The 14,605-nt window shown below is 42.0% G+C and overlaps 1 long non-coding RNA gene across 1 annotated transcript; it reads right to left on the bottom strand.

The window, feature by feature from the left end:
• Positions 1-5,109: 5,109 nt before the first annotated feature.
• On the bottom strand, positions 5,110-11,366 carry LOC142771422 (uncharacterized). The gene is made up of 2 exons (XR_012885911.1): positions 11,271-11,366; positions 5,110-5,455 (listed from the first exon to the last, which is right to left on the bottom strand). It is a non-coding gene; the product is annotated as an uncharacterized LOC142771422 (long non-coding RNA).
• Between the last annotated feature and the right edge of the window lie 3,239 nt (positions 11,367-14,605).

The following is a 14,605-nucleotide window of genomic DNA, read 5'->3' as shown; positions in this document are numbered from 1 at the left end:
AGTTTTTTCAAAGCACTGGGGTTTAGGGACGGGGAGGGCAAAATAGACATTAAGCGGGTAGACTTAACTAGAAGGAGGTTATCTGATTGGTGGCTAAAGTCAAAGCACGAGTGAAAATTAAACCCTTCACTGCAAAGTATGAATCCTCAACCTCACTGTTTAAAGGAAAAAAATATATATATAAATCTAGTTTCTGGTTCATTAAGTATTACGGCTTGGTGGTGCTAGCCACCACCTGATCTAAAGGGTACAGCCATATCCATTCATCCCTCTAACGTAGGCACCACTATCATCATCATCATAGTGTAGCGTGGCGGGGACCTTTGGCGGAAGGCAAGCCTTGGTGGCGGGTGAGAGTGGCTTTCAAGCCCCAGAAACTCTCAAGTTCAGGTGGTCATCTGTAGGGGACGAAAAAATCAACCGCGGCACTATTCAATGTATAAACGAAGCTATTGAATATATGAGAATGAGCCCCAGAAACTCTCAAGTTCAGGTGGTCATCTGTAGGGGACGAAAAAATCAACCGCGGCACTATTCAATGTATAAACGAAGCTATTGAATATATGAGAATGAGCGTGACAGAAAAATTTCAACAAAGAAGTACCTTACGCACCACAATAGACAAGGATGGATCAAGTGGCGCAATGGCTCCATTTTCAAAATGAGGGTGGGAAAGGGTTGAGAAGAGGGTTCGTAGTAGTATGTCAATAGGCCCAGATGGCATTCCAATTATGCTGATAAAGACATTGGGCCCGAAGTCTAAAACAGACTTTGAAAGAGGCAGTAAGCAAAACAATAATAGATCATGTCCCTGATGGAAGGAAAGTTAGCAGGATGAGCATGATATATAAAGGAAAGGGGGACAAAGCTGACAAACAACTGTCGTCCTATAACAGTGACATCAGTGGTCTACAGGCTGGCGATGCAGAATATAAAGGAAAGACTGCAGGCATGGATAGAGGATGAGGGGGTGCTGGGGGAACTGCAGAATGGGTTTCATAAACACAGGATGTTGGAAGACAATCTGTTCTCACTGACGCAGTGCATCGAAATAGCAGAAAAGGAACACGGGCTCCTGTGGCTAGCATTCTTGGATATCAAGGGAGCGTACGATAGCGTGGTTCAAGAGGAATTGTGGGGAATACTGGACACACTAGGCGTGGGACATGTAGTCACTAATCTTTTAAAGGGTATCTATAAAGGTAACAAGGTAGTTATAAAGTGGGAAAAACAGGTATCCAAGCCTGCAGAGGTAAAACGGGGGCTTAGGCAGGGGTGTCCTCTGTCTCCCTCATTATTCATGATGTACCTACAAGGATTAGAGGCCAAATTATAGGGAAGTGGACTTGGCTTCAACCTCTCTTTCGTCAAACAAGGAAAACTCATTGAACAAGCACTAGGAGCATTGATGTACGCAGATGATATAATGATAATGGCCGACAACAAGGAAGATTTGAAGAGATTGATGGACATCTGCGGTAATGAGGGAGATAGGTTAGATTTCAGATTCAGTAGGGAAAAATCAAAAGTCATGATTTTTATTAATGGCTTAGGTAGTGAGCTTAGAATACAGGAGGTCACGCTAGAGATAACAGATAAATACAAATATCTGGGCGTATGGGTAAGCAATGGGACCGAGTACCTAAGGGAACACGAAATATACATAGCGACTAAAGGTAACAGGAATGCAGCAGTGATGAAAAATAGGGTACTGTGGAATTACAATAGGTATGATGTTGTAAGAGGAATATAGAAAGGGGTCATGGTTCCTGGTTTGACGTTTGCCAATGCGGTCTTGTGCATGAGATTAGAAGTTCAAGCAAGGTTAGAAATTAAGAATGTGGAATAGATTGGCTTGCTTTAGGAGCTCACGAGAATACACCAAATCAGGGAGAACAGGGTGATATGGAATGGACATCATTTAAGGGCAGGGAAGCTAGCAGCAAGATAACATTTTGAAAAGCAATTGAGAGAAATGAGGGAGGAGCGTTGGGCTAGGAAGGTGTTCAGCTACTTGTACACGAGGAATATGGATGTCTTCTGCATTTGTTGGCAATATTTATTCTTAACATTTTCGTTTTCATTTTTCATTGTAATACACCAAGGAAACCGCAGAAATTGAAAGAACGTCAGCATGGGCATGTTGGTAATCGATCTTAATAACAATAGCGCACTGCAGGGAGAGGAACACAAAGATACACGTTGTATCTTTGTGTTCCTGTCCCTGCTGTGCACTATAGTTGTTAAGACAGAGAAATCAAATGAAGTCTGAGTCTCACATTTTGAAAATCTCTAGTTTGCGCTGCTCACTGTATGCTTTAAATCTGCATTCAGTAATTGCATTTTAAGTTCTTTTGTGCATTCAGCCAAATGACTATGGGGCATTCCTCGTGCAAGAGTTCCCACAGCTTCCAGGTTTTGAAGTCGTCGTCACGCTCTAAGGTGTTATTTGTGCTAGCTTTCTTTGCTAAAGCAGCAATGTTTGCACGATCCGTGTTACTTCTTTGTCCACGTTTTTGGTTTGCGCCAACAATATTCCAGCCAGCATGACAATGTAGAGAATCATTCAGCCAGTGGATTGAACAACACCTATAGCAGTTGTGTGTGCTATCTGCTCAATTTTTTTGTGTATCAGTTCTCTCTATTTTCAATGTAAAGTTACAAATAGAAATTGGTGGTTACTGTTTTATCCAATGTTTGCACTGTTTTCATTACGTCCACAAACGAATCAACTGGTTCAGTTGAATATGCTTGTTGAAGCACTTTATTTTTAGATTTGTAAAGCCATCACAATGGTCATTGTGCACGTAGCCCCGAATATCCTTTAAGTGCTCTTCTTAATGCTGCCTGTTTCCTGATTTTAGATTCTTGATAGTTTTTAGTGTTAGAACTAAACACTAATGTCATGAATGGAATCGTATTTTGCAGCAGAAGATGACCGAATGAATGAGTCGTCATCAGTGCAAGAAGGCGAAATAACGGGAGGGAGCACTTTTGCAGACAATGACCCATTTATTGAGCTTTTGGTTTTAAAGCAGCTGCTCAATTTGGAGCAGAAGAAACGAGCAGAGGCCGAAAAAGAGTGCAGAAGCCTGAAAGACTCATTTAAGAAGATCTTTGCAGATGATCAACTGCGTTATCTTGGTAAAAGAACTATGAGGGGATCTGCATGAAGTGATAGTACGGTGCAAGAATCAGTAAAAGTTCAACTTGCTTGTGGATCGAGAGGATATGAATACCTCCGTGACAATGAATGGCCACTGCCCGCAGACAGAACGCTCCAGAAGAACATTGAAAACATCAAGCTCTTGCCAGGTATGTGCCTTCTTTTTCGTACAAGGAACAGTATAAAAGAAGCAGTCGATCATCATTACAGCAATTTATGGTATGTCTTCTTCAAGCAACCAACAAATGCGAATAATACACTACGGGGAATTAGGGTGGAACATGATACGTAGCTCAGTACGACAAATGTAAGAAGTGCCTATATCAAGCCACATTATTAGAAGGCTTCTTTATTCACCTAAAGGGGCCTTGAAATGCCTTTTATATGCATCCTGCAGCGGTGGAGTGTCTGTCGTACTGAATCCTGAGATGAGCACAAAAATAATGATCAAAATTGGGGCATGAGAATGGAAGTTATTAGTGCAGTGTAATCGTGAACTTTTTGTTGTTGGAAATACCAAAATGCAAAACTGGTTTTGTACTAGTGGTGACAAGGCAGCACATCACTGTCCGAGTGTTCACTATTAAGTTTATTCGATTGGATTCAGCAGGCCAAAGAACCCTAGGTGGTCAAAATTTCCAGAGCACTCTACTACGACATGCTTCATGATATTGTGGTTTTGGCATGTAAAACCCTGGCAGTTATTATTATTATTATTTTATTATTATTATTATCGGACTTGCTTTTGGCACAGTTCAGTTCCTGTTTTATTTGGTCCCAAAGCTCTTCATGCATGCCTCTCATTAAAACTGTATGGCAAGTTGACAACAGTCTGCATAATTCTAGGAATCCTTGAGGATGTCTTTCCTGCAATTGCGGCAAAAGTTGCAACATTCAAGGCAGAGGATCCGTACGCTGTCATAATGCTTGATTAAATGCAGCTCACCCAAGCCCTCGATTATGACTGTACTACAAGTTCTGTCATTGCTAAGTGTTCATGCGGGTTCTGTTTCTTGCAGTCTGACCTTGGTGTAAAGGCGCAATGCTTAAAATGTGTGAAACTTAAGCTAATAATAAAGAACAACATTTTTTCAGCTCGGCATAAAGTGTGCTCTGAAGCTGGCTTCTTTCATAAGCTGTGAAATCAATAGCTCACTTTCTATTCATAATGCCACATGGTAATATGTGTATGAAAATTTCCGCTAAAGGGCAAGTAGGTTATTTTGTTTTCAAGAGACAACTTGCCACTGATAGGGGCCGAACCTGCACCCTTCAGCTAATGTGTACTGTTTTGGTACTAAATGACAGTTAAATAACACCTCACAAGTAATTATTAGTCTTGTTCAGGCATTACCTGCATCAACAAAGCATTTCTGCATTGTATATTTATTATTTTAATCTATTAAGTGATTACTGAATATTATAATGCTGTTTACAAATATATGCTTGTGCACTACTTTTCAGGACATTCTACTTTAGCATCATCAGACCCAAGTGCACGAGCCGGTCTCGCAACACACACCCTGGTGTTCATGCTTGGAGGAGTTACGTCCAAGTGGAAACAGACTGTAGCATACCACTTTTCAGGTAAATAACACATTGCTCTGTAACTTCTAGAGAACAAAAGCAGTTTATCTAGTCAACAGTGACACATTCTTTCTCATTGTACACTTTCCATTTAAGTGAATCTCAGTAGACTGCAAGAGTAAATAAGCGAGCTTATCATAAAACTTTAGGCCTTTCCACCACAGGGAAGCAGTGATTATGGTACTCGACTGCTGGCCCAAAAGATGCGGGTTCGATCTCAGCCACGGCGGTTGCATTTGTATGGAGGCGCAATACTAAAGGCCCATGTATTCTTCAATGTTGGTGCACTCTAAAGTACCCCAGGTGGTCATAATTATTCAGAGCCCTCTGCTAGGCCATGACTCGTAATCATATCGTAGTTTTGGCGCATTAAACACCAGAAACTATAACATGTTTATTTCTTTTTCAGCTGACTCCTTTGATGCAAGCCAGGTCAACTTGGCCATACTCTTTGACATCATCAGGAAATGTGAAGCAATTGGTCTGTCTGTAGACTGTGTAACTTCTGACATGGGGAGTGGAAACCGGGCGTCTGGAGACTGTGTAGTACAATGGCCACCAAGTACGGGCGCCCTCGGACCACATGTGTTCACGCCTGTGATGAAGGCCGCAACCTGCACTTCCTTGCGGATGCACCCCGCCTTCTGAAAAACTTGCACGGTCATCTGGTGAGGCAGCTGAAGATAGTTCTGGATGATGAGACTGTGGTTAAGAACAAGTTGCCAATGAATGAGGTAAAGCACAATGTTGCTAGGTAAGCAGTCAGTGCATGGCATTTTGTGGTCACGTAGTCGCCAAGAGAAACTAATTACTTTGACTGCTTTCTTTGAATGACCACGTGTTATAACACTTCAAGACAAATGCAGATAAAAAGCCTCCTATGTGCTAAAGTGGTTGCTTGAGCATGTTGGTACGACATATTGTAGGGAAACAGCGCGAAAGACGGAAGACCAGGCAGAGACCAGGCTGTTGTATGTGTCCTTTTCTGCCTGGTCTTCCCTCTTTCAAGCTGTTTCCCTCCAATGTCTCCAATGTGCACTGCTGCACTGCTGTATGAATGCTTCTGCTTGCAATTGCCAACTAACCCTGCCAGAATACCTGCACAAGGGGCTCTACCACGTTCAAATACAACTTAAAGTACATGAAAGAGAAATGTGAAAACTAAACAGAGCACACACTATCCACATTTCTGCAGGTTTGATGGTTTATGCCTTTCAAACTGTCAACAAGACACATCAAATGGATCAGCACATTCTGAGAGCCCCATGTTGCATTATATGGCTCTATCTTATACCTGAATATTTCCTCATTTCATTGCCTCTATTCCTCTGCTGTTGACTGCATCCCTTCTGTTATACCGATCGATGACCTGTTATCTACTGCAGACATAACTTGCTCAACTTCATGCCACTAATTCAAACTGCCTCTGTTATCTGATTTACAAGATTTACTCTCTTCAGTTAGTGGTTACTACTCGCACTACTCTTCGCATTGATAAACGTTATCTATATACTTTTTTCTATCCTTCAGAGCAGTCCTTAGCTTCCTCATGAGCTTCTTTGCTTGAAATAAATGCACGATAGGTAAATACGAGTAGGGTGAATACAGCACTTTCAGTCCTGTGGGATACTAGTAAGCTGCCAGCCACAACTCGGAAAAGCCTACAATATAAGAGCTTACATGTCATATGCATTTCTCAACTTACTTGTGAACTTTGCTGGTTAGTCTGAAATGGCGAGAACCTGAAAACACATAGTAAAGATTCGCAGAGAAATGGTTTCATTTATGCAATTTTTTTACTATGTTTCAAATGAGCTACAAATTGTAATGTACAGTTTTTTGGAATTTTTTATAATGCAACAAATTCATGTGTAATTATGATTACATAAGCAGCAAATTTGACCATAATGACCCGTTTTCATTTCAGGTCAGCTTAAAGTATGTGGAGCAGCTGTGCAAAATTGATGAACAGCACAGCCTCAAGCTTGCCCCATGTTTAAAGCAGAAACATCTAAACCCAAGCCACTTTGACAAAATAAATGTTGTGTTGTTGTGCCTTGTTGGACCACAGTATCTTGCTGCTCTGCGGCTTGTGGTTGAGCAGAAAAAAATTGATGAGAAAGCTGTAACAACGGCTTGGTTTTTAGGTCAGATGCTTAAGTGGTTTTCGCTTATGACGTCAAGGACACCAACCTTGGCTTCGAGTGATTTGTGCCCACAAAAGGGCAAGGAGATCGAAATAATTCTTCACAATTTTATTGAGATGTTCAGGAAACTTGACATTTTCGACCACAGCCGGCCTAAGGCATTGTGGAAGCCAGTGCAGACTGGCATGACAATAACAACTACTACAGCATTAAATCTTCGCCAGTGGTTTGTCAAGTCCAAAGGCTTGAATTTCCTTCTCCTGAGTCGCTTCTCACAGGACGCCCTAGAGAATATATTTAGTGCCATAAGAGCCAAGTCCGCTGTCCCCAGAGCTAGGGAATTTAAGTACACGCTGAGGCTCATTGTGCTTGCACAGTTTTTTAAGCCAAGCAAGTATGGTAGCTATGACACAGATGACTCTGTTCATTTAACAAAATTTTTGAGCTCATGACCAGACTTGAGGGCTGAGCTAGATGATGTGAAAATGCCTGCCATACTTGAAAATCTTGAGCCAGAAGAGCAGAAATCGCTAGAGTACCTGGCAGGGTACATTGCTCGAAGCGTCGGTAAGAAGTATGGGCTTTGTGACTGGAATTGACGCTGCTCGGGCTGGCTTGCTTTCGTAGTTAAAGAATTATGTAATAAACAAGCAATCCTTATGCATACCATCAGCATCAGTCATGTCCCTCATGGAATGCACTGAGAGTTACTTTCGAAAAAAATGAAGTCAGTAGTAGCAGGAAAACTTCCACTCAAGGACGTTGCTGACGTGATTCAGGCAATGGAACCTGCATTTTCATCCTAACCCGCATGCCATAACATTGCTGATAAGGTTGTGCAGCAGTGCTTGTTGTGTAGACTGAGGTTTAGTTTACGTAAAAAGAATGAAGAAATGCATAAGAAAGCAACACAGCAAGCAAAACGTGCATCAAAAAGTGTGAGAATGCGTGTAGCTGTTAGTAATGTTAAGTAAGATAATTTTTTGTAGTGTTTTGTAAGATTTTTATCTGTGGTTTTTTTTATCTGTGTGACTAGTTCTGTTTGCACAGTGTCATACGAGAGCTATCAGTATTATTTGCTGCTGACAGCATTATTTAGAGTTGTGCGAATTGCTTGGTATACATTGTTCTGTGCATTTTTGTGTGTATGAGCTGGCTTATTCTCAAACTAATGTAGCCACTTTAGTTTTTAGAAGAAAGCTGAAGCTTCCACATTTATTGTCTAACTGATTCATTGTAAATTGCTAATTACTATTGCAGTTTTATTTTCACTACTTTATTTGTACGTCATGCAAGACATTTTGATACTATTTACTTCTGCAACAGGATTATTTAGAGCTGTGTCATTTGCATATAGTATTAATGGTGTGAACTTACATCTTTATGTGATATTTTAAAACCAGATTGATAACCTATATTTAAGGAGGCCATGGCACCAAATTCGCCAACTCCATTCACGCATTGCACGTTAAACAATACATCTGAGAGCAAGCAAAAAAATATTAGCATAAGTTGCTGCGGCAGCAAATTTCTGTTTGATTTTTTCAATTTAACCATACAATGACGTGGTACCACTGCGTGGTGGCGAAGCGAATACTCTGAGAAATCATTGGAAGCAACTCAGGTACCACAAGCCTTTCTTGAAGGCCATGCTTTTACACACTGCACATAAGGGAAGTGATTGCAAGAGCTGTAAATAGCTTGTCTATGATGCGTCATTGATTTTAATGTATTTTCTCAGTGATTTTCTATGCCTTCCACAACGCATTTGAGTGAATTGCCAACACAATTTAGGGGTGACACCCTTGATGCTTCATGCCAAAATGGAAGTTACTGCTTGTGAGAAGAGAGTTGTAGTAGCATTTTGAAATTTCATAAAATGTAAGCTTAGAGTCCAGAATTGTTTGTGCATAATCAAGCTGGGCTCTCTACATTGTTACAATCTTAGACTGAGAATAGAAGTGCTACAGTAACATGGCACCTTTAAAAGCATTTGCACAGTTTGGGGCAGATGTTCTGGATATTAAATTTTTTGTTGGGCTTAATGATTGCAAACTCTCTCTTGAGCTAAGGGACAAGAGAGCACACAAGCCGGCAGTGCTTTACAAATCAATAATCAGTAACATGAGCAAATGGAAACTATTCAGTACTCGCAACTGCATAGTACTGGGCAAAATATACGAGGGTACTTATTTAATCTTAAGAGTTTGTTATGCATGTCCATGATCACTGAAGCATGAGAAGTTATTCATTGCACAGGTCTTAACAGTGAGCTCTGTAGCTAGGATATATGCGGCCATTGTGATGTTAGAACCTCGTACTGTGCCAGTGTTCTTTAACCATGATTCTGCACTTTAGAAAACGTGAAGTTCCATAGAAGATTTACTTGGATAACAACTGGCGAGCATGAGCAGCCAGAGCCTTGACCCTAAATTTCAACAAGGTAGTCCTTTTGTTGAGATGCTAACTCCAGGACAATGCTTTCCTTGTTTTGCCCAGAATTCTCCAGTAGTAATGTTACTGAGTTAAACACTGCTGCCAGCACGTCTGATAATGTTCGTATCAGTTGCTTGCTACCATGTATAAACTTCGGCCATGACTTCTGCAGCTTCGATCCACCACTACAGCTGTAGCTGTCAACAGATGGCTCGACATTGTGTTAAAATGCTGTTGTTGTTTGTGTCAATGTAGCTGCACTGCGCTGTGCATGTGGATTGCCCACAATCTTGCTTTTGCTTTTACACCCTTGTTGCCTGCGGATATCAGAGAAAGTCCAGATAATATCTGCTTTTCTCAGGTGCTCTCGCAATCATGTGAGTACTTGGTGTATCAATAAATAAATATTGACTGTTTACCTTTGCGTATGTCTTTGTGATTGCATCCTTAATGAAAAGCAACAGATAATGTAGCCAAGGCACACAGCGGCATGCACAGTTTGTATACGCTTGCCATTCTGAAGGTGCTAACTTTGGCCGCTGCATAAAGCAATTGAGCAGATCAGTAAGGTGCCCTCCCAGCAAAAGAAAGCTGTAAAAAGTACTAGAAGCAAGTAGCTGTTCTTCCACACCTGGTTCAGCAAGATATTGAAAGCCTGAAGATCCCAATAGCCGTTATGTCTCTAATTTTTCTTCTCTGTCATTTTCTACCAATAGTACAGTAAAAGGAGAGTGAACTCCAAAAACGTGATCCCAATTGGCGTGTTCCTTTGGTTACACTTTTAATATCTCTCATTCCAATCAACTTACAGGCCATTATCTGAAATGCTGTACTGTTAATTATGTAATTCAGGTAACCTGTCTCCTCGGGGGAAGGTGTGTCATCTACAAAAGTACTATGCGACTTGAAAATAACTGCACTCCTGTTCACACACCAGGAATGCAGACAAAACAATAATGTGAAACAGATTTATATAGCTACAAATACACTGCAACTTTTACAATATCAGGAGCATAAATTGGTCATAAAGGCACACAACTGCACACACAGTTTACGCATGTCCGTCCACAAACATTCCAGATCTCTCATAATGAGCTTTTCAAATAGCTTATTTCTTTGACAGAACTGAGTAAACGGCAACTGCGCGTTCGAAAATAGTACGAGCTTTGCACGGCGCTTTTTAGATCAGGTTTCTTGATCCGCACTGAGACGCAGAAGGGAGCTGATCGCAGTAAATAAATTCGACCTTGAACGAGATTGAATGTGGTCATGCGGCACGTTTTAAAGAGAACGACAAATTGCCAGGGTACTAGTGTTTAGCACCCACAGCCACACGACTACGGCCCCATAGAGCTAATACGCCTGTAACCGCAACACTCCGACCTGCCCACATAAGCGGCTGCTGTCGTACATCCCCGATACGTAAATACGAGAAGCCGTGTCGTAATAAGACTCTGATATGACCAAAATTAACCTGCCGACAAGCAAGCATTGTGTATATCTGCTTTCTTGTACACTTAGACAATCAATCTCAGTACGCCGAGTACGCGAACACCGACCGCACAAACCGCAAACATGACAATCTCGCGCAAACATAGCCTCAAGATCCACCCAATGCGCAAGTACATAGCATTTATTACGAATGCACTGAGTGGGTGTACGATTGTTATGAGCCCCGGACCTTGCGAACAGAACAGTTGACGCAAAACAAGCCTTGTAATGCCACGAAGAGCGTTCGAGAGCATCGCAACTTTCGCCGCAGATGTCGTATACAGCTACGGCGCCTACCGCTCATAACAATCGTTACTTTCATAACAATCGATACTCCTGAATCACGTGTGCTATCCCCTTGCAGAAACACACGAAAAATATTTCAGTTGCATCGAACGGAACACGACATTCTAGCATAGAACTCGGGTCTCCTTAACGCTTACTAGCAATGCGTCGAACGGCTCGGAAGGAAAATGGCCACCGCCGCTCAATGTTGTCCGCATGCAGCCTATCTTTGCCGTCACAGAGGAAGGTTTGCGGTACTCTAAAATTTTTTCCAGTGACTTTACAATAAATGGGTGGATAGATATGACTGTACCATTTAAATTAGGCGGTAGCTAGCGCCACTAAGCCGTAATACTTAATGAATCAAAAACTAGATTTATTTTTTTCCTTTAATTGATGAGGTTGAGGATTCGTACTTTGCAGTGAAGGGTTTAATTTTCACTCCTGCCTTGACTTTAGCCCCCAATCAGATAACCTCCTTCTAGTTATTTCTACCCGCTTAAATTCTATTTTGCCCACCCTGTCTCTAAACGCCAGTGCTTTGAATGCGCCATAGAGTTTCTCGAAATAGCTAGAGGGCACTCTGGCGCTGCGATCGTTCAGCGACCATGGGAATGACGAGCAGTATCATAGAGTTTCCCACAATACTTACTAGAGGGACCTTTGGCGCTAGTGTCCATTTCGCCGTCGCCGCCGCCGCCGACGACGACGACGACGTTTTTTTATCGGCGCAATCGGCGCGCCATTTATGCGCCAGTACTGACTTTTCACAGATTTGTTTTCTTTTTCATCGTGATTTGTCTTCTTTTTCATCGTGGCAGAAAATTAGAGAGAAAGGACAAAAATAAATATTGGAAAAAAAAATATGGACAGTGTGCCGTAAATGGCAGAGAACTTAAGCTGAAAATTTACCTTTTTTTCCATTAAGATAGAATTTATCGAAGTAGAGGCATTAGGCCAACATAAAAAAAAAAAGTTTTTTTTTTTTTTTGTCGAGCCTGGTGGCATACTTGTCACCACCCCGTTATAAAGGGGACGCTCATAGCATCCATCCATCCATCCATGGGAGTTGCAAAACATGGCACTTCAACGAGCATGGAAATAATGGGTAGTTAGAGGTGTGCGCCGACTGATCGGCGCGCCGCCGCCGATAGTTTTCGCCGTCGCCGCCGCCGCCGCCGACGACGACGACGTTTTTTTATCGGCGCAATCGGCGCGCCATTTATGCGCCAGTACTGACTTTTCACAGATTTGTCTTCTTTTTCATCGTGATTTATAGCTTCGTTTCACATTTTATGTAGCTAGTAAAAACCAGGCTTCTTAGTTATCTTCATCGAGCTTCAGAGACCGAGAGTACCACTATGAACAGCGGAACGAGTTCGGCGGCCGCTGCATGAAATGACATATTGGACAAATTGACAAAACATAAATGTAACAGTTACAGTAAAGCATAGACACTGTCATCTTAGGCTTAGAAGCAATTTATCTGTTTTTTGTGTCGTAATTAGCTATGATTATGGTGATACGACGTTGAATGTAATGGCCCAGCGTTTTGATGCGTGCAAGTTCACCATAGCACTATTCGAATATTCATACGGATGCAAAACGGCATCATTATCAGTCCAAGATGGCAGCCTGTAATTGTGCCCGAAACAGTTCGTATATACAGAAGAAATGAAGTGGTAGCAGTGCAGCACGAATGCAGCGCGTTAGATGAAGAACTACACAAAGCCCCGAATGATGATATAGAAAGGGAGAAGTTTAATGAAGAGTAAAAGCGTCGTGGCATAATACCTGCTCGAACCTAGTCAGCGTATATCATCACCTGTCCGCGGTGTTAAAGTTGATAATTATCGAGGATGACCACTTATATGCAGCGTCTGAACATGCAGAAAATATTCACCATCTGTTTTATTCTTTAACATATCTATTTGTACCGGCCTTTTAAGACATTGGATATCCGGGATGAAGATGTCAAGGCAGTAAGATGGCAAGAGAGAGAAAGGAAGGCTGGGGGATTAACCATATCTTGGCATCCGGTTTGCTGCCCAGCACTGGGGGTGGAGAAATAGGGGCAAGAAAGGGCGTGTAGAGAGACAAAAAGGAAAACGCATGTGCACTCAGGAGTAAGACGGCAAACTTAACAGAGGATTTATTACATTCTGTACAGACAGGGCAAGAGATCTATTGCGAATGAGCTGGGTGGCTCACTATAAAGTGTGTGTTTTGACTAAATCAGGGAATGGGTTCAGAATGCACTGTTGAATCACGAGACATACACACCATTTGTGACGGTGCCGCTCACGCTCGCTCAAGTCAAGGTCTTTGATTGGGGCGTGGCCACCACTTTGCACCTGTGACACCAAGAAACCATTCTGATCGTCTCGACGAACGTATTATGTTGTCGGAATGCCACCTCACTTCCCGGCTAAGATGGACGATACACGGCGGACAGCAGGCTGGCAGCCCTTCGGTGACTTGTTTGATGAACAAAGAACGCGGCCCTCCCCCGCCGGCCCAGGCGCCGCGCGTAACAACGGCTATCCAGTGGTGAGAAGAGGCGTAATAAGCTTGTCTGAGGCCACCAGTTTTAAAAATAACAAAACAAAATTATAAACAACTTACCAGTAGAGACTTTACAAAAGACGGCTGGATTCATAAAAAATGCAGAGACCGAAATTTGAGCGACATGTCATATATGACATAGTCCAGCAAACTGGTTTTCATCACGTAACCTGAACGGACCTACTGGCACTGGGAGAGGTTAAGAATGATTGTCGCTGACAGATGTACTTCTGTTGGGAAGGTAATGCTCAAAATCAACCAAATAAAACTTATCATTATATTCAAGTCTTGATAAAAAAGTAAGTCGGGTTGGAAAGCTCCTTAGGTGGCCAAATAATAAATTACTTCACCATACTTTATGAAAAAGTAATTTGCAAATAAATAATGCAACCGCTGTTTAATTGACATTCAATGACGTGACCGCAATCAACGGTATGTCGTCGCTATTAAAACTGGAAAGTTATATGTGGACACGATCGGGCGAATGCGGCGGAGAACGAATAGGTCACGTAATAAAAACGATGTGACGTTGCACATTTCCATCTTAGCAACTCCGTGCCCTTTTGCTTGCTCCTGATGTATTCGAAAGAGCTAGCCAAGTGTCAGGTAGAAGTCAAGCAGAGTAGCCGGTGCTGATAAGAGCAACGTTTATATACACTATTTACACACTAAAGGTAGCGTAATACTATGTGTTGATGGTAGCATCATGGAAGCTTGATGAGAGCTTCCAAGAGCTGATTCAGAGAGTCACGGTGCTAGCGTTTCAAGCCGTGGTCTTCCTAAAATTCTCTGCAGGAGAACAAAATGGACAGTTTGCAAGAATCTGCAAGACAGCTTTTCTGTAAGGTTAGTTTTCCAACCAAAAACTCTCGTTCACAGACTGCTTTTCTCGCTCATTTTATTTTTGCCATTCACCTTTTTGAGATCT

Source organism: Rhipicephalus microplus, chromosome 9 (assembly GCF_043290135.1).
Source record: "Rhipicephalus microplus isolate Deutch F79 chromosome 9, USDA_Rmic, whole genome shotgun sequence".
Classification (NCBI taxonomy): domain Eukaryota; kingdom Metazoa; phylum Arthropoda; class Arachnida; order Ixodida; family Ixodidae; genus Rhipicephalus; species Rhipicephalus microplus.
This window is presented reverse-complemented; position numbering and strand designations above follow the sequence as displayed.